Source organism: Marmota marmota, unplaced genomic scaffold (genome assembly GCF_001458135.2).
Source record: "Marmota marmota marmota unplaced genomic scaffold, marMar, whole genome shotgun sequence".
Taxonomy (NCBI): Eukaryota; Metazoa; Chordata; class Mammalia; order Rodentia; family Sciuridae; genus Marmota; species Marmota marmota.
In genome coordinates, this window is record NW_026000223.1 from 2,395,340 (window position 1) to 2,419,818 (window position 24,479).

General features: G+C 35.2%; 1 protein-coding gene across 12 annotated transcripts in view; it reads left to right on the plus strand.

The window, feature by feature from the left end:
* Positions 1-24,479, plus strand: part of Nrg1 (neuregulin 1) — a 990,069-nt gene that overhangs the window by 796,405 nt on the left and 169,185 nt on the right. The gene's annotated exons all lie outside the window — the stretch shown is intronic.

The following is a 24,479-nucleotide window of genomic DNA, read 5'->3' on the forward strand; positions in this document are numbered from 1 at the left end:
AATATTTTTGCTTTGAAAATTATATGATGATGTGATGATATCACATTATATAATTTCTTCCTCAGGGGTACATGGTTTTTAGATTTAGTTTTGGTTCTTCATCCTTAACTTTCTATGTACTCCATTTTATATTTGGATATAGGCTCTGTATGTTTTCCAGAGGTGCTGTGAAACATACTACTAAAATCATCTTTTCCAGAGGTGCTGGGAAACATACTACTAAATTCATCAAGTAGATTTTTAGTCCTCTTGTTTATCTTAGTGGAAGGATCATAATATTAAGATGATTTGGGGCTAGGGATGTGGCTCAAGCGGTAGCGCGCTCGCCTGGGTTCGATCCTCAGCACCACATACAAACAAAAATGTTGTATCCACTGAAAACTAAAAAAATAAAATATTAAAAATCTCTCTCTCTCTCTTAAAAAAATTAAGATGATTTATGGTCCCATATTTTTTTTCTCTCTAGTAACTCTGAATTGTCATCAAGCTGTTCATTGAAAGGAACCTTTTAAACTTTCCATTACAAAATTCCTAAATGTATCTGTTCTCTTGATAAAGCAAGACTTTTATTAGACAAGCAGGAGACTGCTTTTTAAGTGAAGTGGATTAAACCACAGTGATTGTCACCATGGATATGTATGTGAAATTGTTTTAGTTGCCTTTTTAACATCAGAGTCACTGAGTCCCAACACAGATATGTAAAATGCTCTCTGGCATTATCATAATTGTAATTAAGGATTTATTGTTAGGATGTAAAGTACAAATGAAAGCTCTAAGGAGAAATATATGAAAGAAAAATTTGATTTCTTAAAGCCAAATCTGGAAAAAAAAAGTTATTAGGCAAGCATCAGGTACTCTATCAGTGGCCCAGAGATATATTTAAGTGTATCTTCTCAAGGTCCGTTTATTACCCGGGAAGAATCAATTTTACTTTTTCTTCTCTTTCTCTGTGGCCCAGCTCCAGGAAGGTATTTTAATTGATTGGTGGGAAGACTTTAACACAGATGAAACTTATAAGCCAAGCACCATTATTTCTAGTACAGAGTCTTTACCACATTATTGGGTAATAAAGCTAAAAGCTGCCGAATGTTTCAGAATTATTTTCAGAAATTTATATCCTCTTTATTGCCATTACCTTGAGAAAGGGTTCAGAGAAAGGTCTTAGTCAGCATGCAATTATGGCATTAGGTAAAACATATCGTTTGGTCTAAAACCAAGATGCGGCTAGTCCTGAATGTGCTTTAATCTATCAGATGCTGTTGAGAAGTTAGATGTCAGTCTAACCGCCACTCCTTTGAAGATGATCTGCCTTTCTTCTCTGGATGTTTCAAGGGTATGTCCTCTCTATATCCACCCCCTTAGTCACTGTGCTGTGTTTAGAAGCAGATTCCTTATTCCTGCTCAGGACGTTGGACTTCTTGAACATGTGGATCTGCTTCATTTTGGAAAATCTCATCCACATACCTTCAGAGATTTCCTGCAACTCACTCTCTTCCCTCCTTCTGAAACTTTAACTAAAATTAAGTTTGACCTTCTTAACTGTAGTCCTCAGTTTTCTTATTTCCTCTCTCCAATTTCCCATATTTTTTCTAACTCTGATACTACATTTTTTCTGATCTGTCTTCCACTTCACTCCTTGTCTCTTCTGCATTGCCAAGACCATCCATAAAGTTTTTTATTTTAATTACCATCCCCCCTGCATTCCTAGCAATTTTATTTGGTCCTTTTTCATATTTTCTATATTGCATTTTATGTTTTCCTAGTCCTTAAAGATATGTTCAAGTGTGTCCTTTCTTTCTTTCAACAGAGTAAGCATAATTGTTTCATAATTTGTGTGATGATTTCAGTCTGTGTTAATTCTCACTACTTACTGTGTTTGGTTGTGTCTGACTCTGGGATGGTCATCTTTTGTATAAAAATGATGTGTGGCATTCCTCCAGGTGTAGCACAGTGCATTCTTGCCAAGAAGATTTGTTTGTTAACTGCTGTGTACTTTGAACACTACCAAGTTGATGGTCAGAGGTTCTGGCCTACCAGCCTATCCTTGCTGGGGTTTGTCTGTGGCCTCAGCTTTCCCATTCCATTTCACTCAGGGTCAGTACAATGTCCCCTTTTTTTTTCTGAGGTTAGAAGAGAATAGGTTGAGACTTGCTTGCCCTGTGGGTATAGCTACTTTTGGGTTCTTCACAGGTATAACCTTTTGGAGTTTCAGCCTAATGTGGAGAAGTTCTACTGTAAGGTCTTAGTTCATGAGTTATGTCCCTTCTTCAGGATGGGCAAGTGCCCTTAAATAAAAAGTGCTTGCGATTGTCGATGTATTTTGCTTTTATCTTTAAGATTCAAAAGATTTCCTCAGAATTTGTCCTGAGTGTTATCTATTCTGTCAAATCTTTTACAGATGATGTTAATTATGTTACACTTAGCAATTTTAGTTTTTCTCCTAACCAGAAGATTATTGTGAAAAACTTCCCCTCTGTTGGAAGAGGGATCATTAATTATCAATGGATGTGTAACTGATGTGATTCTGCAATCTGTGTATGGGGTGAAGGTGGGAGTTCATAACCCACTTGAATCAAAGTGTCAAATATGATATGCCAAGAAATTTGTAACGTTTTGAACAACCCACAATAAAAAATTAAAAAAAANAAAAAAAAAAAAAAAAAAAAAAGACTGGGGTTATGGCTTGGTGGTCGAGTGCCCCTGAGTTCAATCTCCAGTACTCAAAAACAAAAAACCAAAAACTCTCTCTAGCCTTTGGGTTGTACTTGTCTATAATACCAATTACTTTGGAGGCTGACCTAGGAGGATCATAAATTCAAGGCCAGAATAGGCAACTTAGGGAGACCCTGTCTCAAAATACAAAATAAAAAGGACTTCAGGTGTAACTCAATGATAGAGCATCCCTGGGTTCAATCCCCAGTACAGGGAAAAAAACAAAAACAAACAACTCCCCCCCAAACAAAACAAATCAAAAGACCTCTGTAGCCTGACTTGTTCAATCTTTAGTCTTCAAAAGAAAAATGATATGTTAAATGATTTGACAACTGGGTCAGGAAAAAGGTTCCAGCCTGGTAGTCCATCACCTGGTGTTATAGGATCTGTACATAGGTGAGCTTGAAGCTCCACATTCTGCCTTGCCTGCAACTTAAACACTCTGGATGTCCTGTGATTCTTTTTTAAATAAACTGTGTGACAGTTGCTGTAGCCCTCATAAGTTGCTATTTCACCCAGCAGTGTCTGCATTAGGCCATCACCAATGAAAGTGCTCTTGGGATTTCTGGAGGTGTGTGGATTCCACATATTGCTAGTTTAGCAGTGGTAGTAAACACAGGCATGCTTGCTTGGGAAGGTCAATTGCAGAAATTGTTGTTCTACTTGAATTGGCAATGGGTGCTTTCACTGCCGTTGGAGTTCTGGGCAGAGAAGTAGATGTGATGACTATGAAGGGAGGGGGAAGAACAGCTGCAGGACTCAGAGAAGTGACTGGACTCTGGTAATCATATTTGGCAGGTCAAGGGTGAAATTTAGCCTGATGGGATTTGGACCATACCCTGGGCTAACAAAGTAGTGTTTAAAATCAACTCCAGGTGTTTCCGTTAGTCTTAATTCCTCAGTATTATTAAAGCAAAAAATATTGTGTTTTAGGATATGGATGGGAGGGAATAGGTCACTAACTGCTCGAGAATCACTTTTTTGTAATAGAGCCTGTTCTCTCTTGACAATTGTTCCTGCATGTTTAAAACACACCCTAGATCTCCAAGTGCTTGTTTCAATGGTAAGTTTCCTCCAAGTGAGCTGTTATCACTTTCATCTTCAAGAGAATGCTAACTCACTGAGCCTCTTGGAGTTTTTTTATGCTTTACACGATGGAATTTGGACTTTGTATTGGTGTATCCACAAGTTCCTAAATTGAATTATAGATGAAGAAATTTGAAATCATTATGTCTATTTTTATAATTTCAAGCATTGCCAAGTAATGGATAGGAATATGCTCTAGAAATACATCCAAGTACTAAATTATCAATGTTCGAACACAATGAAACAGTTCATAACACATGCTTCTGCTGACTGGAGTGACCATGTGGAACCTTAGGGTTGGTAAAGATGTATGGTTGTTGGTAGTACTATTTGAATAGGTTTCTTATTATAGCTGTTGCTTGTTTTGTTTTAATCCAGTGTTGTGGAATTTTCCAGGTTTATTTGCTTTCTTTTTTAACTTTTTTAAACTTCTAGTGTCCGGCAAAGTTGGCTGAAGCTCATTATAAGTCTGAACTTGTGACATATGTAGGAGGAAGTCATTTTTAAATAGTTGAGAAGCATTCTTTACCTAATAATAGAGGCTAAGTGATACCTTTCTTTGCCATGTAATTGTTGCATTTGGGGGCTGAATGCCCTTCTCTCCGTCTATTGTAATAGACATTGAAAGAAACCTTTCTTAAGACAAAATATCACATATAAAACTGAATGATTGATGATTGTGGCTCTTTCAGGTTGTCAATGATAAGGTAATCATGGTACTATGAATGATGTTATAGAGTATTGGTAATGGACAGGACGGAAGGTGAATGATAAGCTACACATACCCGGAAAGTTCATCTGAACCAAACTTCTAATTAGTGATTACCTTATTCCTTCCTGCTTTTGAAAGAAAAGTACTTTATATGAGGATACCCAGGCAGTGTGTACATAGATGTACTCGTGAGCTGTGCTTGGTAGGTTCTGGAAAGTCTATGATGGGAAAGCTATTTTAAGGAGGATTGAAGTCAGGGGTGAACTTGTTACAGTCTTTATACTATGTTTTAGTAGACAATAAAGTGAATCAATAAAGACAGTGCTCCTAATTAAAAACACAATAATGTCATCTCCATTTAAAACTAGTAATAATGTGTGGGGCTCTGTTATTAATTTCTATTTACCATTCCTTACTCACTGGAAGTAGTTTAGGATCTTAGTTCCCCTGCAGTTTGAGATGCTCATAAAGTCATTTTACTTGGTTGTAAATAATGTGCATACAAGGGGATTTTCAATACCATCCCCTTTCCTAAGGTCTGGCCCTGTATCCAGTGCGCTCATGATTTTATAGCCAGGTGAGTAGGTGTTGATTTTCAGGTCCTAGCTTTAGTGTTCTTCTTTCTTGGGTGCTGTCTCCTCTCTCATCTTCAGTGAAGCCTTTATAAACAAGTTTTAGGTTCCTCTGCCTTCACTCAAACCAGCAGAGACTAGTTTTTTTAAGGCCAGGGTTTATTTTCACTCTTATCTTTTCCTGAAGCTTTATTGTAAATACTTCCAGTTTTCTTGCCTTTATTGTTTATTTCTTTTCTATTTCTAAACTCTCGTGTCTCTCTTTTCCCAATTTTACCAATGGGGTGAATTGAATGACTTGTAATTAATGTAAAACAGAGCAAGAATTCTATAATAAGGTAATACAGTTAGTAAATAATTACATATATGCAATAATCAGATTATAGATATACATGGCCATAAAAAAATCAGATTCTGAGCTGGAATTCAGTTTCTAAATTGTCTGATTCCAAAACTTATGTAAGTTTTATAAGCAGATTCATTACTACTTAGCTGCCTTTTCCTTTTATGTTCATTTTTATTTTCTATTTTTCCTCTATTCTTAAGTTGCCTGCATTTTAAAATTTGTGACTCTATGATTTATTATCCTAAGTATTTGATTCCCACCCAGTTTTCTTATTTCCTCTTTCAAAGAAATAGTTGCAACATGATTTAGAAACACTTATTACATAAGTGGCACACTCCCCAAGTCTTTCATCTTTTTTCCTCAACTTCTTGATTTTTGATTTAAAAGTTAACTGACATTTTCCCTCTAATCCCCATCACAAAAGTCAACTCAATTTTATAAAGGACATAAATCATCTCAGAGCCATCCCAAGAACAAATTGCACCACATATCATCAATACAGCCTAAGCAAAGTATAGGATAAAGTCTCTAAGATAAAATTAAAAGAGTCTCCTAATATTTTCCTTGTACAGATTTGATTCATTATGCCCAAACTTCATTTCCTCTGGAATAATAAGCCACTGTCACAGTTCTAATCCCCAAATCGCTTCTGCTTGACTAGAATACATTATCCCAATTTATAATTACGTTTTATTCCAACCATCTTTATTATAGTTGCAAATCATTGCAAACCAGTAAGGGCATAGTGTTATAACTTCACACATTTAAACAGAATAGGAGATTTTATAAACTGCTCATCAAGTAACAAAAGCAGTTTCATTTGTTGGGTAGATGTAGTTGTTCTGGTTGTGAATGGGTGAGACATTCCACGATTTCGTCTCTAATTTTACATTTTGTAGCCCTCAGGTCCTCTCTTTGATAAATATCCTTACCTAGGGGTTTTCTACCAGAGTTTAAGTGAACCAGTCTTCCTCTTTTTTTCTAGGTAGGAAATCATCATCAAATAAAATCATGCACATCAAATAAATACACAAAATAAAATGCTAATTCAAATACTCATAACATACTTATTTTCTGCCTTTGAGGTTGATTTCCCCACCATTGTTTTCAGGCTTATATATCCCACCTCTGCTTACGATTTTATGTATGAACCAAGTAATGCCCACATTTATCATAAGCATATCATTTATTCCTCTGCTTATCCACATGGGGATTTGTTCCTTTAAGATTGACATACAATATTTTGAATATTTCATTCTGTATACCCATTTCATTTTTCATCCTCAAAATGTAGATCCCATGTGGATTATTACCATTCTGTTGTGTCTTTATGAAACCAGCTGCTTCTAATTGCTAGATAAGATTCTGTAGATCTTCCATGATGACTTATGGTGTTCTGTAACATGGATCTTAAACTATTTCTGTAAATGGCCATCTCTACATTTGCAGTGCAAAAACACTCAAAGGCAATTTATAAGCAAATTAGTATGGCTGTGTCTCAACAAAACTTTCTTTACAAAAACATGGTGGGCAGGATTTGGCTTGTGGATCACATTTACTCACCTCTGCTTTATAAAAATCCCTTGATATTATTATTGTCCCTATATCTTCAATAATATTTTCCCTCCTTCTCATATATATATAGGATCCCTATACACATCTAAAGCCAAGCACAGAATAAAGCTAAGCAGCAGATTATAGATCTTTGCTCCTTAGGCATACACCTTCTTCCCAATCCAGCTTCTGATCCTTCCCCAATTGGCCTTTGACATGGTGTCCATTCTGTTGGGCATATGGACATCCATGATGGGCACTGCCATCTCTCATGATTTACTATTCTTTTCTGGTTACATCCTCCTTTCTTAGGATGAGTGTTTTAGCCTTTATGGTTGGCGTACTTCTTCTTTCTCCTCTTTTCTACAGTTGAAGTTGCTTTATAGTTAAGTGGTTACTGGTTTCTGGCTCTGCTTATTAATTAATACTATAAAAGTTCCCTTCCTTAAAGGGTTAGGTATAGAAATTAGGGGATGGTAATAAAATTAACTGAAATTTGTGGTAGACTGGAGAAAGATATGAGTATATGAGAAAGTCGTAGTTTGGATTTTCTCAAAAAAATGATGTCTGTGCCATTTTTAAGAAAAGCAACACTGACAAAGTCTGGATCTCAAAGGAGAAGTCTATGGTGGAGACACAAATATTCCCATAGTTCCCTAGGAAAGAAGTATGAAGTGATATGATCAAGAGGGTAGTCTAGTCTTCTTGTAAAAATTGAAAGGCGGCAATCATTTAGTCATCCAATCAGTAGATCAGGAATGTCCTAAATGAGGGATAAGCCCCACAAATTCCTGGAATAAGCAGTTCTAAAATCTTTTATAATTAGTAACTACTATTATTAGATCTATTCACTCAAATTTGAAGACCACATATGTACTCATCTTATTCAGAAAGCATATTTATGAAGCTGTTTGGTTCTTTGTCTTACATAAGCTCTGGTTTCAATTCTCAGCATTTCATATAAATAAATAAAATAAAGGTTCATCAACAACTAAAAAATACTTTTAAAAAGTAGGGGAAAAGCATTTTAATGTATTTTATTTGTTCTTTTTAGTTACACATGATAATAGAGTATATTTTGACATATTTATATGAACATGAAATGTCTTATTCTAATTAAGGTACTAGTCTTGTAAATGTACCATACATGAAGGGAAAAAGCATTTTTAAGTAACCTCTATAATAGCTTTCCAAAATAAATGTGTTCTAATTAATATTTTTTAAATTAAAATTTATTTTTAGACTGACAAATACGGTTTTATGTATTTATGGTTTATTGTATGATGTTTGAAACATTGTGGAATGGTTAAATCAAACTAACGGGCATCACTTCACATACTTATCATTTCTTGTGTGTGGTGAAAATATTTGAAATCTATTCTCTTAGCAATTTGTTAATAATATAGCATACTTTAAATTGGTTGTTTAAACATTATGAAATCACTCTTTGACCTTATCTGGAGAATAGTCTACCTTTCTTAACGTAAAGATGAATGCAGGTGTACAACTCAGGAGAAACTTTTTGGAATATTTGATTCTCATTTTTTCCTTTCTTTCTCTCAACTCCTTATTTCAGATATGAGGGTCAAAATTGAAGCCTTATAGATGCCATCAATTATTGCACTAATCATAAGAAACACAATTGTCTCTTTCTATAATATTCTGAATTTCTTCAAAGGAAGAAAGTCCTATTCTCTTTGATTCACCTAGGATAATAAATTTCAGGCATTTAAAGGAACCCATCATTATAGGAGAGATTTCATAGGGTTGGGCATTACCTCTTTGCTAGTACTGTTTAACTTTGGAGAGGACCACCCTCAGCACAGACAGTGTACTAATTCTGAAATGTTGTGCCTGCAGTACCTGGATCAGAATCATTTAGAATGCTTTTTGAAAGAACAAAGAAAAAATGATTTTTCCCTCAGTGCTGGGATGGAACCCAGAGCCTTGCATATGCTAGGCAAGCACTGTACCACTGAGCCACACCCTGAGCCCTGACACTGGCTCCTGGAAGAGCAGATTCTTAGGCTACTGAATCTGAATCTTTTGATGGGGTCCATGAGTATTTCATATTCATTTTGGTAAACTTGCCTAAGTGACCTATATGTGCAGCAAAAGGTTTGAGAATCTTTGGAGCTCAAAAAGTGTCTGTATCTACAGAACTATTAGCAGAGCCTTGTATTCCTTTAGACATATCCACCCTAACTCCAGGTTTGTATTATGTAGGGAACAGAACATATTTTGCAGAATCACACACTAAATGTAATGGGGCTTTTGAAAAAAGTGGCGCTAGGTGAAGAGAACTCAAATTTATAGAGCTGTGCTTGGAGCCCCAACAAGAATGATAATGATCCTAATAAAAACTAAAGTTTCAATACTGGTCTAGGTTTAATGCTATTTGTTTTCAACAATTTAGTTATATCTTTGGACCCTTAAACTTTGAGGCTGGTGCTTCCCCCCCCCCCATTCATCTTGTTCCTTGACAACATTGTATTTCAGAGCAAATCAGAATTAACTAATTTATCCATATTTTTTGCTTTTAAATAGGTACATTCCACTGTTAGAGCACTTCTTGCAAAAGTGAGGAAGTATCGTTGCATCATCTCCTACATCATTGGCTTTTCCAGATAGCTTGACATTACAGAATATAAAGTGATTCTTAAAGTCAGTAAACCAGCCAGTACTTGCAGGAAGAAAGACATGTGTAGAACAGTCATCTTTTCCTCTGAGATCTCCATGGATTACTGTGCCTTTAATCAGCAAAAGCTTGTCCCTTATTGCTTCACAGCATTAATTCACAGAAATCAGGCCCCTACTTGGGACCCACTTTTTACAGGAACACATGCATGCAGAACCTCTCTAAATATTTCATTTCCTCTTCCATTTTTGTCACTGTCATCGTAAAATTCTTAGAGCTGGAGTTCTCACAGGTCTTCTCTGATGGTTAAATCAAAGTGGTTTACTGCATTGCTGATAGAATTTTTTCAGAATGCTAACACTGCAGTTGTTCAGGAATGACCTCCAGGGGCTGTCTGTAAGCTGCTTCGGTCTAGGTTCGAAGGGTCTTATTTCTGTAGCTTTTAACTTACTTCAGGATGATTTTTCCCCCTTTACAGATGGGTTTGCTCACACTTCTCTGTAACAGATTTGCTGAGCACTTTTGGTCCTCTTCCATAATGTTCTCTTGTATTATGTAAGATATTTTAGGTAAACCAATGTTATATCAGAAATAACTTTCTTTAGAAATAGAGTTTAAACAGAAATTAGTGAGAGATTTCTTTAGATATCAACTCAGGAGTGAATGTAATATTAATCGGTAAAGGATTCATTTGAAGATATTGTTTAAATTTTTGTTTATTCAAATTTCTAAATGATGATATTTTTTCAAAAACTATAAGACATTAAAAAGCATTACTGCAACTTAAATTTTACCGTCACTAGAAAAGTGTTTATTTTGTTACATTAACTGTCAAATCTAAGCACATTCGTATTGATATGTAGGTTTGGTTTCTTGAAACTCACAACTTTGTAAAGCATAGGAAAATTTTGTAAAAGCCTTTTCCTTTTCTTTTTTTTTTTTTTGGTGTACTTTTGCCATTGCTATGTTAGTATTCATTAATCATGTTTAAATATAAAAAATAAGGTTAGTGACTCTGCTCATAAATTTCTAAAACACAATGTACAAAAAGAATGGATCTTCATGACTCACTTTGGAGTTTAACAGCACCAAGAGACAATCTGACCTTTACATTTTATGAAAAAGAAACTGAGGCCAGGGAGAGAGAATAGTTGTGTGGATCATAAGTGGTTGGGGTCAGTGGGGTTCAATTTCAATTCCTAAACTTATGATGTTTTTTCCTTCTGTTCCTCAGAGTCCTTTTTGTGAGTTTCTTTGGTGGACCCTGGGTAGGAGGATAAGAAGGAGAAGTGATGCTCAGCTATTGATTCTCTTTCACTGTGGTTCATTTCCTTTTATAGACTAGAGTCCCATGTATTATCATGAGATGAGTGTTTTGCTAATATTAGGAAGTAAATACAGTTGATTTCTCCTTGGGTACTGTATTAGTGTTCTGTGGCTCCTGTAACAATTTATTATAAACTTAGAGGCTTAAAACAATACAAATTTATTATCTTTCTGTTCTTTACATTGTAATGCCAAGAAGAATCTCACTGGGCCAAAATCAAGGTGTTGGCAAGTCTTTTGGAGGCTTTAAGAGATAATCTGCTTCTTTGCCTTGTTCAATTCCGGAGGCTGCCAGAGATCCTTGGCTGAGAAGCCAGCTTCTGACTTCAAATCCAGCACTGTGGTATCACTGATGGCTTTTTGTCTACACCACAGAGAGACTATCTGCCCTTAAAGATTCACTTGATTAGACTGGTACACCTGCATTATATGGTATAATCTTCCCAGTTCAAGATCCTTAACCTTAATCATGTCTTTAAAGTCACATTTGCAGGCCAGGTAGCATATTCACAGGTTCTGCAGATTAGTGATTTAGTCATCTTTGGGAGTTATTATTCTGCTTGCCACAGGAATGAATATTATGATATAATAATAGCTACCAACACGTGTTGGGTGCTTAGATGAGACACATATAGACTACTGAATGCTTTAATTGCAATATCTTATATAAGGTTCTATCACATTTTACATTTTGGGAAACAGAGGCTTAGAAAATTTTCATAATTTGCCTGAAGTCAAACTATTACTATATGGCAGAGTATACCTTGCATTTGTCTTTTAAACAATATATTTCACTATTTATATTTGGCCCTAAAATGAAAAAAATTATAGTAAAATGTAGTATTGAAATATAATTTATGCAGAGAAGTCCTAGCTAATGAATGATTGTTTTTAATATGGAAAATGGATTATTATAAATTATCAAAATGTTATAGTATCAATTGAGCATTATCCAACTTTTTAATACTAGTTAGTTTTATATAGATTTAGTGATCAATTTTCAAAGTCAATTTAAATAGAAAAGAAGTTGTGTTGCATGATTAAGTGAAAAAAAAAAACCATAGCTACCTCAATAATTTTTAGTGTCCTCAGATTATAAAAATGAAGGATTTATTTGATAAGTCATATTATAGTGTAATCAGTTAATGGGTTCTTCATCCATTCTTCCTTGACCAGGATATAAGCTCTAGGAGAATAAAGATCTTGTTTATCTCATTCATTTCTGTAAGTCTGGTACTTCTAATAGTAATCCTGTAACAGAAGCATAGTATTTTGTAATGAATGAAAACTGAGAAATATATGAGAATGAAGTCAGTTATATATATATGAATGAGCCTGTATGTGAATACTAGATGGATGCCAGAAGAAGGTCTTAGAGGTCAACGTTGAATATTTTAATGTGTTTGGCTAAGAACAGACCATATAAGGAGTTAATATTATATGAGTGTGAGGGTAGTGATAACCCCGATAAATTCAATGTGTTTTTATATGAATCCAGTGTGTTATGGAGTTCTAGGGAAAATAGATTTATAGAAAGGTTGCAAAGAGAGGACAGAGTTCCCATAGATCCTTCAGCCAGCTCCCTTAATGCTACCTAACCCTATTATATCCATTGATCAAAACTAAGAAATTAGCATCGCTATAATATTATTAGCTAAACTATAGAGCCTTATTTAGATTTCATCATCTTGGGTATACCTTTTAGACTGAGAGATCTTGTCTGACAATGCTTTGTAAACAGTAGGCTAGATAGTGGTAGTATAAGAAATGCCAGCTGGATGAGCCCAGGTTAGGTCACTGATGGTGAAAGTTGCAATCTCTGAAGGTGGCTTTAAATAAACTACATCCAGGCACAGTGTTGCACACCTGTAATCTCAGTGACTTGGGAGACTGAGGCAGGAGGATCATAAGGTTAAAGCCAGCCTCAGCAACTCAGCGAGGCCCTAAGCAACTTAGTGAAATCCTGTCTCAAAATAAAAAATGAAAAGCATTCCAGATGTGGCTCAGTGGTAGAACTCCTCTGGGTTCAATCCTTGATACCGAAATAAAAACACAAACAAACTATATGTGAGCTCTCCATATTTTAATTTCTACTAAAAGAAGTTAAAGAATGATTAGTTCCATTCATGAATTTAAGTAATTCCATATGGATCTGCTATTTAAAGGAACAAAGCTGCTATTGATAGAGAAATTATCATGTGCTTGGCAGTATCCCATTCAAAGAAGGTGATATAGCATCTGATTCTCTCACTCCATCCTATGTAAGGTGAACCCATTTTGCACATAGGGAGGATGAGGCTTCCCTAGAGTGAACAATTTGGCCAAGTACCAGAGCTTTAGTTGGGAAAATTGGAATTGGATCCTGGAACCTGCCTGACTTCCAGCACCCAGGTTTTTCTTCTATATACTGTTTCCTGAGTCATTTTCCTCTATAGCCTCCCAGAATGGGCATTTTCCAAATTACACTTCTTGTGCAAAATTTTATTTCCTTTTTATTCTAAAACTACTTGTTTCATGCTTCAGGGGTCTTCCATGAGTTAGAGTATTCTGTGAATTTGAGAGATGATTTGACTGATATTTCATGACTTTAAAGACCCCATTGCTTTCTATTCTTGGTGTTCCTTTTATCACTCTTTATGATTCTATAATGTTTAGTCTATCCTTTATACTGGCTGCCCTTCCCTCTGCATATTTTAGTGACCCTTCTTGATAGTTTCCAGCTGTTTTTTTTTTTTTTTTTGTTCCTGGTGAATGACCAACGCTATATGAAATTTTTTAGATATTAATTATATATGTTTGTACCATCTGGATTTATATTATCTAATATTTTCTAACTTTTTGATGATTTAAGATCATGGCAGTTATATCAGCATAGGTAATTATAATTTTCTTAAAAACTTGCAAAATGCTTTCATTACCCTTTTTAATTATATTTTCACAACTGAGTAGAAATAAGTAAGGAAGGTACTATTTCCCCTCATTTTATGACCTAGATTATTGAAGTTAAGAGTAATTTTATGACTGCAGTGTTTCCTAGACCGAACAGGTACCTTAATGCAGGTCTTCTGAATCATTGTTGTGTGTGGTAGGAGTGGGGATAGAATCCAAGGCCTGATGCATGCTACACAATCACAAGCACTTGGCAACTGGCCACAACCTCTTCCCTCCACCTGCCACTCTTCATTCTTACTATTGATAGAGACTTAGAAGCCTGAGGTAGAAGAGCAGGATGTTAGGTGTAGAGTTTAGCAATTTAAATTCATGGCTCTTAGCAAGAATCAAGTTAATGTTCTTTCTAAATAAAACCAAACTACAGATATTTTAGTGGAAGAGGAAAAGAAAGCTACATATTGATGAGGTGAATAAGCTTTATTTTGGCTTCTTTTGTGTAATATTTGTACTGAAAAACTTTATTGCAATTGAGAACCCAGGTGGTTATTTCAGAATGTATGGGAAGCACACTTTCAAAAAATTCTTTAATGGATTTATTTTTATGCAAAATAAGAGAAACCACAAATTCTCTTACTGTGATTCCTTATTGTGTGTTATCTGAAATCAAGCTACATTGCCTCTAATCATTGTTTGGCTTCTGAGGACTGCACAGGAAATTCAGCAGCCTTCTGGTTATATTCTGTTGGCCACAAAATTAGGTTGTTTTAAGATGATCAATAATGTTGCACAAGTTTTCTCAGTACAACTTTCTGTTTCGACTGACTCTGGTTATTTTCCACCTCTTCAAGTTAATGTCCCTGAGAATTCGAAGATAAGAACTTGCCTTGTAGGGCTTTTCCTGTGTCCTAGAAGTAAAATGATAAGGATTCAATTGTTAGGCTGTCCATGGACCTGCTTAATAAAAGTTAAGAGCTACCCAAGCTTTAAAGATCCTCAGAAAGTCAGACTTGGACCCTGCTTAAGAAGGAATACAACGTTGATTACTTAAACTGTAATAAACAAAACAGAGAGAGACTTGACTTTGATCTGGTAGTGCTCAGTGAGTACAGAAGGTTCATTTCAACTCTGGCATGTACACTTAATATGGTTTAATAACTTATTCAGTTCATTAAGCTTAATTCAGTTTAATAAATTATCTGTGGACAAAAAGGAAAAACCAGGTCATGATTACCAGGAAAGTGGTCCTGCCTCAATAACAAATAAATGTAAGAGGTTTGGAGAGGATACATTTATTTCACAATTTTAGCTCTGCTAAATTTTTTTCTTCCTCACAGAAGGAATAAGATTTAAATGGCTATATGGAAAATAGATAATGGAAACTCTTATTCATAGATCATTCAGGGGCTTTATTTATATGCATTGCTTGAAAGTTCTCATGTGGTTGTCATGGTTTAAAACTAATTATAACCCTGTACTAAATCCTCTTACCTGGGAATTTGTCCAGTTTAGAACATGTAAATAAATTCCTTTTTTTCCCCAATGAAAACAAGAGTGTTTTAGTGACACCAATTAATTAAATGTCATTCAATCTGAACAAAGGAAAATAGTTACACAGACAAAAATTAACACCTCAAAGTCATGCTAATGTGCTAAAATGGTTATAAAGACGAACATTAACACATCTAAGTCATGCTAATGTGTTAACAGATAAGGACATCAGGAGAGGAAAAAAATCACAACAGGAGAATAAACATATTACATTTTTACTAAATCATTCTCAATTTTTCTATTTAATTGATATTTTGGAGGTGATATGGCAGGTCTGTATAAAAAATAGGGGAAAAAAACCTTTTCTTTTCAGTGGTAAAGAAAATGAAATTTATAAGCCTATGCCCAATGAAGTTTGCTACACAACCATTATGTGAAAATGTGAAGGGTGCATTTTAACCCTGTACAGTTGATCGCCTTAAGTGAGGCTTGCCTGAAATCCTCTTTATGTGCGTGAGTGAGATGTTTTCCTAACTGGGGGCAGCTGTGGTGACAGCACTAATTAGACAGGTCTGTTGAGCACTTACCTTCAAGCTGCTGGCACCTGGGCCGTTGATTTACCCAGCATTCATGGTCATGGTGCATTGCTTCTACACCTTGAAAGAATAACATTAATCTGTTAAGACACTCTTGTTGCTGTATCCTCACATGGGGGTTATCACATTTCAGTGAACACAAGAGTGAGACACAGCACAGTTGACCCTTGTGGCATTTGGCATATATGACAGATGACAACCACCTAGTTCAAAAGATTTTTTTTGGTATAATTTCAAGTACTCTGTCTTGTTTTATTTCCCCACAAGTCATCAAAATAGCTCAGTAAATGTAGTAATCTTGCCTATCTGCTTTCTTTCCCAGTCTGTCTTTTGTACTTGGAATAAATGCAGAAGTAAACTGTGTGTGGTGGGTGTTAGGATTTGTCAGCAAAATATGGTCACTAGTGATAATCAATAAGCTACATCTTGCACACATTTCAACTACAAAACTATAAAGAATCGTGGAGAGTTCAGTTTACTGCCTGGAAATTAAAAGCAGAGGCTCTGGGGTCGGACTCCTGTGTCCACATCTGGCTCTACAGTGTGCCTATAGGGAAGTTCTCTCTATTTTTGTTTCTTCATCTGTAAATTGGGAATTATGATAGTAATACATATGTCCTGGACTTGTTATAAAACTTAAAAGAGTTATTGAACATAACACTCTTGAAACACCGTCTGTCACATAGTAAGTATTAGCTATTATTATTTAATAGGGGTTTATTATTGAAAGTACTAAGGGGACCTTGTTTTAATTGCATAGGCTTTGAGAACATTATTATTAATAATATTCTTATTTTTCCTTTAACCCCCAACTATGAAATATTGGGAAAAACTGCAGAACTGTATAGAAAAGAATTGATAATTTCAAAAAACATAATATTAATTTTCAGCGTGAAAAATGTTCTTGCCTAATATATCTGCACTCATTTTCTCTTGTAGAATTTTACTGTGTTGTAAATCTCCTGCAGGCCTATGTGGAGAGGTGAACTGATTTATGTAGCTCATTATAAGTGTCAAAAAATCACCATAGTGGCTGTGAAATGATTTTTCCTAGATTTAATTCTAGAGTTCTTCTCCCCTTTTTCTGCCTGTATCTCAAACACAGCAGAGATACCATGGTATAAAGTCCTAGATCTAAAACCTGACTATGCAGCTTGTTAGACTCCCGGCATTGCATGGGTTCCAGAATAAGCCCCCACTATCTTACCTGTAAATAGAAATAATGATTATCCACATTATATGGCACATATACTAGAATTGTTGTCAAAGAAAGGGAATTCAACACAAACGACAAATTTACAAGTGTAAAAACGACAACAAGGCATGCTAAGAGTTAAGGGAATGGGCTGGGGTTGTAGCTCAGTGGTAGAGCGCTTGCCTTGCATGCCTGAGGCCCTGGATTCAATCCTTAGCACCACATTAAAAAATAAATAAGTAAATAACAATAAAGATATTGTGTCCCATCTACAACTAAAAAGTTATTAAAAAAAAAAAAGAGTTAAGGAGGCAAACTGAAACCCTATAGACTGGGTTTAGAGCAACCACTTGGACTTGAAAGCAGAAGCTATGTGAAAATGTGTGTGCTGCTCTTACAGTATGCAAGAGTAGCCTGACCACAGGGTAGGCTATAGTGGGTAGCCTCTTAGATCAGGTGAAATAAATGAGAGTGGGGGAAGCAGGACTGGGGTCTTAGCTTGAGATAGGTCCTGGGATCCTATCTAATATCTTCCATCTAATACTGCCATAGTCCCCTAATACATTTAGAAATTGGAATGTTTGAATATAGTGTCAAACAACTCAGACTGGCATCACTGCCAACAATAACCCAAGCTTTTGAGTGGGGGACTGTGACCTAACTACTAACTATTCCTGCCCTCATCTCATTTGGTAGGGATAATGTCCTTAAATCCCTTATCTGATTTGGTAGGGATAATGTCCTTAAATCATTCTCCTTTCATACGTGTGCTTTTTAGCCTGTTCAATGTGGTATTCCAATGTAGAATATGATTATTCATTTTCTCTGACCTTAGAATAAGCCAATGCTAACTCATGCCCTCAAATGGAGAATCTAAAAGAATCATACTGTTTGAGCTAACTTGTAGCAGTAAACTGTGAGAAGTGAAACATTGAGGACATCCATGTGTCAAAATTCCACCAAAGAAAATTAATATGTTTAGGAATCAAAGTAAGAAACCAGTCCAAGTTAAAAAAAAAAAAAAACAGTTCTGGTGATATTACCATTGTGAATATTAGAAGTCAAATGCTGAAATATTGCCCTAGTTTTTCAATTGTTTCTTGTTGTTATTGACATGTTCTAAGCACATGTGGGAGAGTTAGTGTGCTCATAATGGAATAATTAATTGTTTTGTGTGTATATCTTCACATTGTGTAATGAGCTGTACATGTACCTGCCAAAATGATATTTGAACTACTTTGAAGTACTTTCCCAGTGTGTTTACTAGTGAGATGGAGTTGGCTGCCGGAGATATATAGAGTCAGATTGACAATATTTCATGGCAAACAATGGAATTTTAAGTGACTTTCTTTCAAGTGAAGGCACTCACATGTTTATCCCATTCTTGAAATGTCATTTCTGAATACACAGGGACTTATCACCATCCCAATTTATCTCTTAGGACACTCTTGTTAACTTGAGTCAGGACAGTCTATCTGAAGCATGATTCATCTGGAGCATGGAGATGTGTGAGCATAGTTTCACCACATGTGGTATTACTCTGTGATAGTGACCTTGTTGATTCTTCATGTAACTCAGCATCACTAAATGCATTAGGAAGAGGTGATTAAAACCGAGGTGTAGCCTGGTATGGTGGTGTCACCTATAATCCCAGCAACTTTGGAAGCTAAAGCAGGAGGGTTGCAAGTTCGAGGCCAGCCTCAGCAATTTATTGAAAGCCTAATTAACTTAGTAAGACCCTGTCTCAAAATAAAAAAAATAAAAAGGGCTGGGGATATGGCTCAGTGGTAAAGCATTCCTGAGTTCAACCCTGGGCACCAAAATAAAAACAAACAAAAACAACAAAAAACAACCAAAAAAAAAAAACAAAAAACAAACACACATAGAAACAAAACTTAGGTGTATTCGGAATTACTGCTCTCAGTAGATTTTGCTGTCGTTTACATGGCTATATTTACACATTTTAATCTGATAAGGAACATTTTCCCTTTTATAGCTAGATTTGTGAGCACAGCTCAGAGAAGAAGACCAGATGGTGAAGCATAAACTTTATTCACTCTGCATGACCATAATCTTCTCTATGAGATAGTGCATTGAGGGAGAAATATGATCCGTAAAGGAGTTTTGGAGGCTTTTATTCGTAATTTATTTATTTCTCCAGAAAGGACAACCTGCATAGAGGACAGATTAATGATATTTGTGCTGCTTTCATTAATTCATATGATACGTCAGTCACAGTTTTCATTGTGAAATCTGCATATGTGTGTGGTGGCAGGCTTTCTAAAGGTTTTATAGAGGGAGGACTTCCCTGGGATCACACTGAAAGCTCACTGTTATTTGATAATATTTTGCAGGTTTCCTGTTTAATTTGTTCAGTGTGTTGAGACTCTTCAGATTAACTGTGCAAACATGGAAAATAATGATATGAGCTAACTTTGCATTGTTAGATTCTTCAGAGAACAGAAATAACAACTTATCTAGTGTCACATGTTATCAGCTTATCTCTGCAGCATAAACATGCTAAAATTTGTTTCCTGTTTTTAATAGTACAGTTCAATATTTGGTAAAGCAGCATTTGGAACACAAGTGCACAGGAAATGATCAAAACAAGATTGCTTAGCTGAATAATTCCCTTTTTTATAAATTCATTTTGTATTTATCACAAATATTCATTTACCAATTAAATTACTGAAATAAATGAACATGTTGCCTTAGGTTTTTGTGCAGTCAGAATGTAAAATCAATATTTTTGGATTAATACCACAACATTTTCTATATTGTGTAACATTTTAAATATGAATGGTAGGAATGCAGTAGTAGACTGTTTAAATGTACCTAGTATACCTACTTGTGTTGTGTTGGAATATGAACTGTATCTTTGATTTTTTAATACTCTTTATAACACTGAAAGCCTGTAAAAAGACATGTTAAAAAGAAGCACCTGTAAAATGTGTGGTATTTCTCTGGTGATTCTGAATTTATTCTAAAAGACTCCTTTCTTGAACTTGACTGTCAATCTCTGTTAATGTATTTCTAAGGGTGTGGACATGTTCGTATTAATGTAGATCACGTTTGAAATAAATTTAGCCAGAGTCTGCTTAAAATTTGCTCTAACATTAAATTGTTTGGATGTAGAAATAGTGCCTCCCTAGAAACACATTGAAAGGAAAATTATGAACTGTGGTAAACCAAATATAATTAAATCATTCCCAAGATTCTCCAAACAATTCCTGGTATTTGAAGCATAAACTTAACATTGGGTTCCCCTTACCCAATTTTAAATCAACAGATTGTTTAGTTTTATAATAAGAATTGAAGGACAAGGAAAAAATGTTTTCAGTTTTTAAAATCCAGGTACTCAGTCTAAAATATCAACACTAAGTTTAGGAGCCCTAGCCTTATGAAATTAAACTTGTGTATAAGAAAGTACTTGATGGGATGGTTTCTTTAAAAATTAAATTAATGAGGTTATATCATGCAAAAAAGCCCTATCTGAGAAACATGCATATGTGTAAACTATATTTTGTTGACAAAATTTTTTATAATCTCTGACAAAAGAAAATTTACTGTATTGAAATCGTCTCCTTGTAGATAGATGAAAAGAATCATAAAAGCATCCCAGCTCGAATATTAGTTTGCATTTTCTGGAAGAAGCTATGAAATATTTAGAGCTATTTCGATAGTGTGGCAGTTCAAGAAGATAAGGCAGGGTTTACATCATTGCCAGGTCTCCTGGATATGAGTTGGGCTCTGCTGGGAGTGAGTGAAGAGTTTTGTATGGTACTTCTCTAGCAGGTACTACTGACAGCAGAGCACCTTTAGTCATGGGGTTCCACTGGTGGTGTGCGGGTTTGTTTCTCCATTTATACTGTGGAGGATTTTGCCCTAAGTTCTTAAAAGAGCTGATCCCTAACAAGCTGGATATGCTCATGTCATAGATGTTACCCTATGTCACAGAGGACACAGAAGGAACATTATTATAGACTTCAAAGACACAAGGCCAAAGAGTACCTGGAAACTTTGAATTTAGAACTGTGCAAGAGAAAGTAACTCAGGTTAGTCCTAAGGGGTGTAAATGAACCCCAGCCATCAAGAAACATTTATACATCAGGGTCAACTTACAGAATAGGGATTTAATAGCTCAGACCTTATCTGAAAGTCTCTGCCTCATTTCTTTGAAGATCACCTCTTAAGGAAGGAATGCAATCTTTAGGGGGAAGTTCTTTGTATATGAACCCTAAAAGTGATATTAACCTGCCAGATGAACAATTGGTTTCCTTCTACCAAAGGACCTGATGAGTTTAGAGTTCCAAATTCATGGTTATGAAGTTGACCACATGGGGATTTCAGTGCACCATCACTCAAAGAATTAAATGGCTGCAATGAATTTGCTTGGTTGATATTGTTAATTAATTAAGTAGATTTAAGTTGTAAATCATAATCCAAATATTTTCGAGAATTGCCTTTATGATTGCAAACTTAATCAGGATTCTAAAAAGTACTTTATGAAGGCTAGGGTTATAGTTCATTGGTAAAGAGCTTGCCTAGCAAGTATAACATTGGGTTTATTCCCAGCACTGCAAAAAACAACAACAAACAAAAACACAATAACAATAAAACCAAACCAAACCAACAAACAAACAATAACCAGAAAACCTCCACAAAACAGAACAACAACAAAAAACCAAAAGAAAACCAAGGAAAGCCTAAGCCTTTTATTTAATAGAAGACCAGATGAGAAAGACAGGAAAACAAAGAGAAACCAAAGCTCCTTTTATACATTTCTCCGTGGGTGTGTTTTAGTGTATATGTTTGCATGTATGTCCTATTTTCTAAGTCATCAGAAGTTCAGTTGAAGACATCATTTTACCCCTTAGTTTTTCGGGAGATTCTTCTACATGCAATGGCCACACTTGAGAAGTTGAATTTTAATAAGCTATTTTTTTATTTAGATTTTCCACATTTAGTGGCCACACTTGAGAAGTTGAATTTTAATAAGATATTTTTTATTTAGATTTCCCTAATAGTCCCAATAATGTCATTTATAGCCATTTCCCCTAACGCAGGATCTAATCAATAGTTGCATGTTATATTTATTTGTCTCATCTCTTTCATCTCCTTTAATCTAGGTCAGTCTCACCATCTCATCTCTCTTGTCATTCATGTAACTGACAGTTGTAATGTTTAGACCCATTTTGTGGAATATCCCTCAATTTGAATTTTTCTGATTGTTCCCTCAGTTTGAATCAAGATTCTTAATAGAAAAAAAAATATACATAAATAAATAAATAAATGAAGAGAGGTGGGAAAGGGGAAGGATATGCAAACTGATACTCTGATGAAATATTTACACGAACCAGAGAAAATAAGTGTAATAGATTTTTGTTCAGATATTGATAAGCAAAGATATGGAGTGGATGAGGGAACATGTGCTTATTGAGATTCAAAGATTTTTGAAATACTGTGTTTCGGGCATTTTGTTTAGAGGCAAAGAAATAAACCTTGAGAATTTTGTTTGTGTTTCAAGTTGAATATAAAATCCACTGGAAAAGTTCAAGCTACTTCTTTGAGTCCACACATAAAATGAGGCAATTTGTTTTTCTTAATATATACAAATCACTTTCATTGGTGTCATTTAGCTCCAGCATATATAAGCACTATTCTAGATGGATAAGAATTCAGTCTCTTAAAAAAAATAGTTCAAGATAGATTCATGAACCACATCTTAGACTTTTATGAATTCTGTTCAGAAAGTAAATCTTATTTTTAATTTGTCAAATAAAAAAACCACTAGACATAATCATCAGGCATTGAAAGCTAAAAACAGATGAAATAAATTTTCTATAACGTGCCACTGTGACACAGTAAATGCCTGCTTCTCCACCTTGTCTCTTAGCCTCCAAATAAATAAGAAGGGCAACATGTAATTATAGGAATACTGCTAAGAAGTCACAATATTCAAATGTTTTTTGCTGTAACTCCTATGCTCATTCCTGACATTTTGTGGGGGTTTGCCCGGTAAGAGCAGAGTTATAGAAAAACAAATACCCTGAGTAGGCAAGATAGTCCATTTCCTGTTCATGCCTAAGGTGGCTTTGATTGCTGTCTTTGGAGTCTTGGTCCTTACCCAATGAGTAATTATGCCCTGAATCAGTCTCATTTACCTGGGTTTATTTTCTGGGATTTCCTGTTAATTCCTGGACTGGGTCAGAAGTACACTTTGAAGTTGGCTTTTCTAAGATTCAGCAGAAACTGAGAGTTGTTGAGTTCTCAGTTTCTGTGATGTTGATTAGTAAGTGAAATTGTGTATGCAGAGGGAAATCCATTCATCTGTGCCTTTATTTTTAATCATTTTATTATGAAAAAATCAGATATACTATACAGAATTATATATCAAACCTCCACATATACTTATTGCTCATATTCCACAATTATCAACTTTTTGTTAATTTTGTTGTATATTTATGCCTACTCATTCCCCACAACATAGCATTTTGAAACAAACCTCAGGTATTATAACATTGTGTCCAAAAATATTTCCCTAGGTAATATTTTTTTAAGCATTCTTGCATAAAATAAGAATGGCATAGATTAATAATGTAAAAGTATTCAACAAGTTAATGTGCAATTTAGGTATTTGCAATTTCTGTTGAGAAGATTTACAAATGCTGAACCCAGTCAAACCAACCATTTGGAAGAATCATGGTGGTCACCTGGAATGTCATTCATTGTTTTTGAGATGGCTATTGGTAGGTCCGATATGGCCAAAGGATTTCTCTCTTGAAGAAGGAAATCGGTGTTATGATTATAAATTTCCTTTTTCTTTCTTTCTTTTTTTTTTTTTTGTGACTACCTCTGATGGTTGGTGAAATGAGCCCAAGTAGCCAAGAACTTTGTATTCTGGATAGGTTAGTCACTTATACTGATCTCTAAAATTTAACTTTCCAATTTAAAAAGTGGGTATGGGGGCTGGGGCTATAGCTCAGTGGCAGAATGCTTGCCTAGTACATGTGAGGCACTGGGTTCAATCCTTAGAAATATATAAAAAATAAAATAATGGCATTCTGTCCATCTACAACTGCAAAAAATAATAATAGTAATACTAAAATAAAAAAACACAGTGGCTATGATGTGTCCTGTATCTATTAACAAAACTGTGGTGAATTATGACTTGGAACTTGAAAGTGCTTTGGAAATCATTCCAAGTTACATGTGCTCTTCTAGCACAGGCTTTGTTCTTTGGCATTACCAATGCTTAGGACCTCATTTCCCACTTACCATTCCTATACTAGGGATTGAACCCAGGGGCACTTTACCAGTGAGCTACATTCTCAAATCTTTTTACTTTTTTTTTTTTTTTTT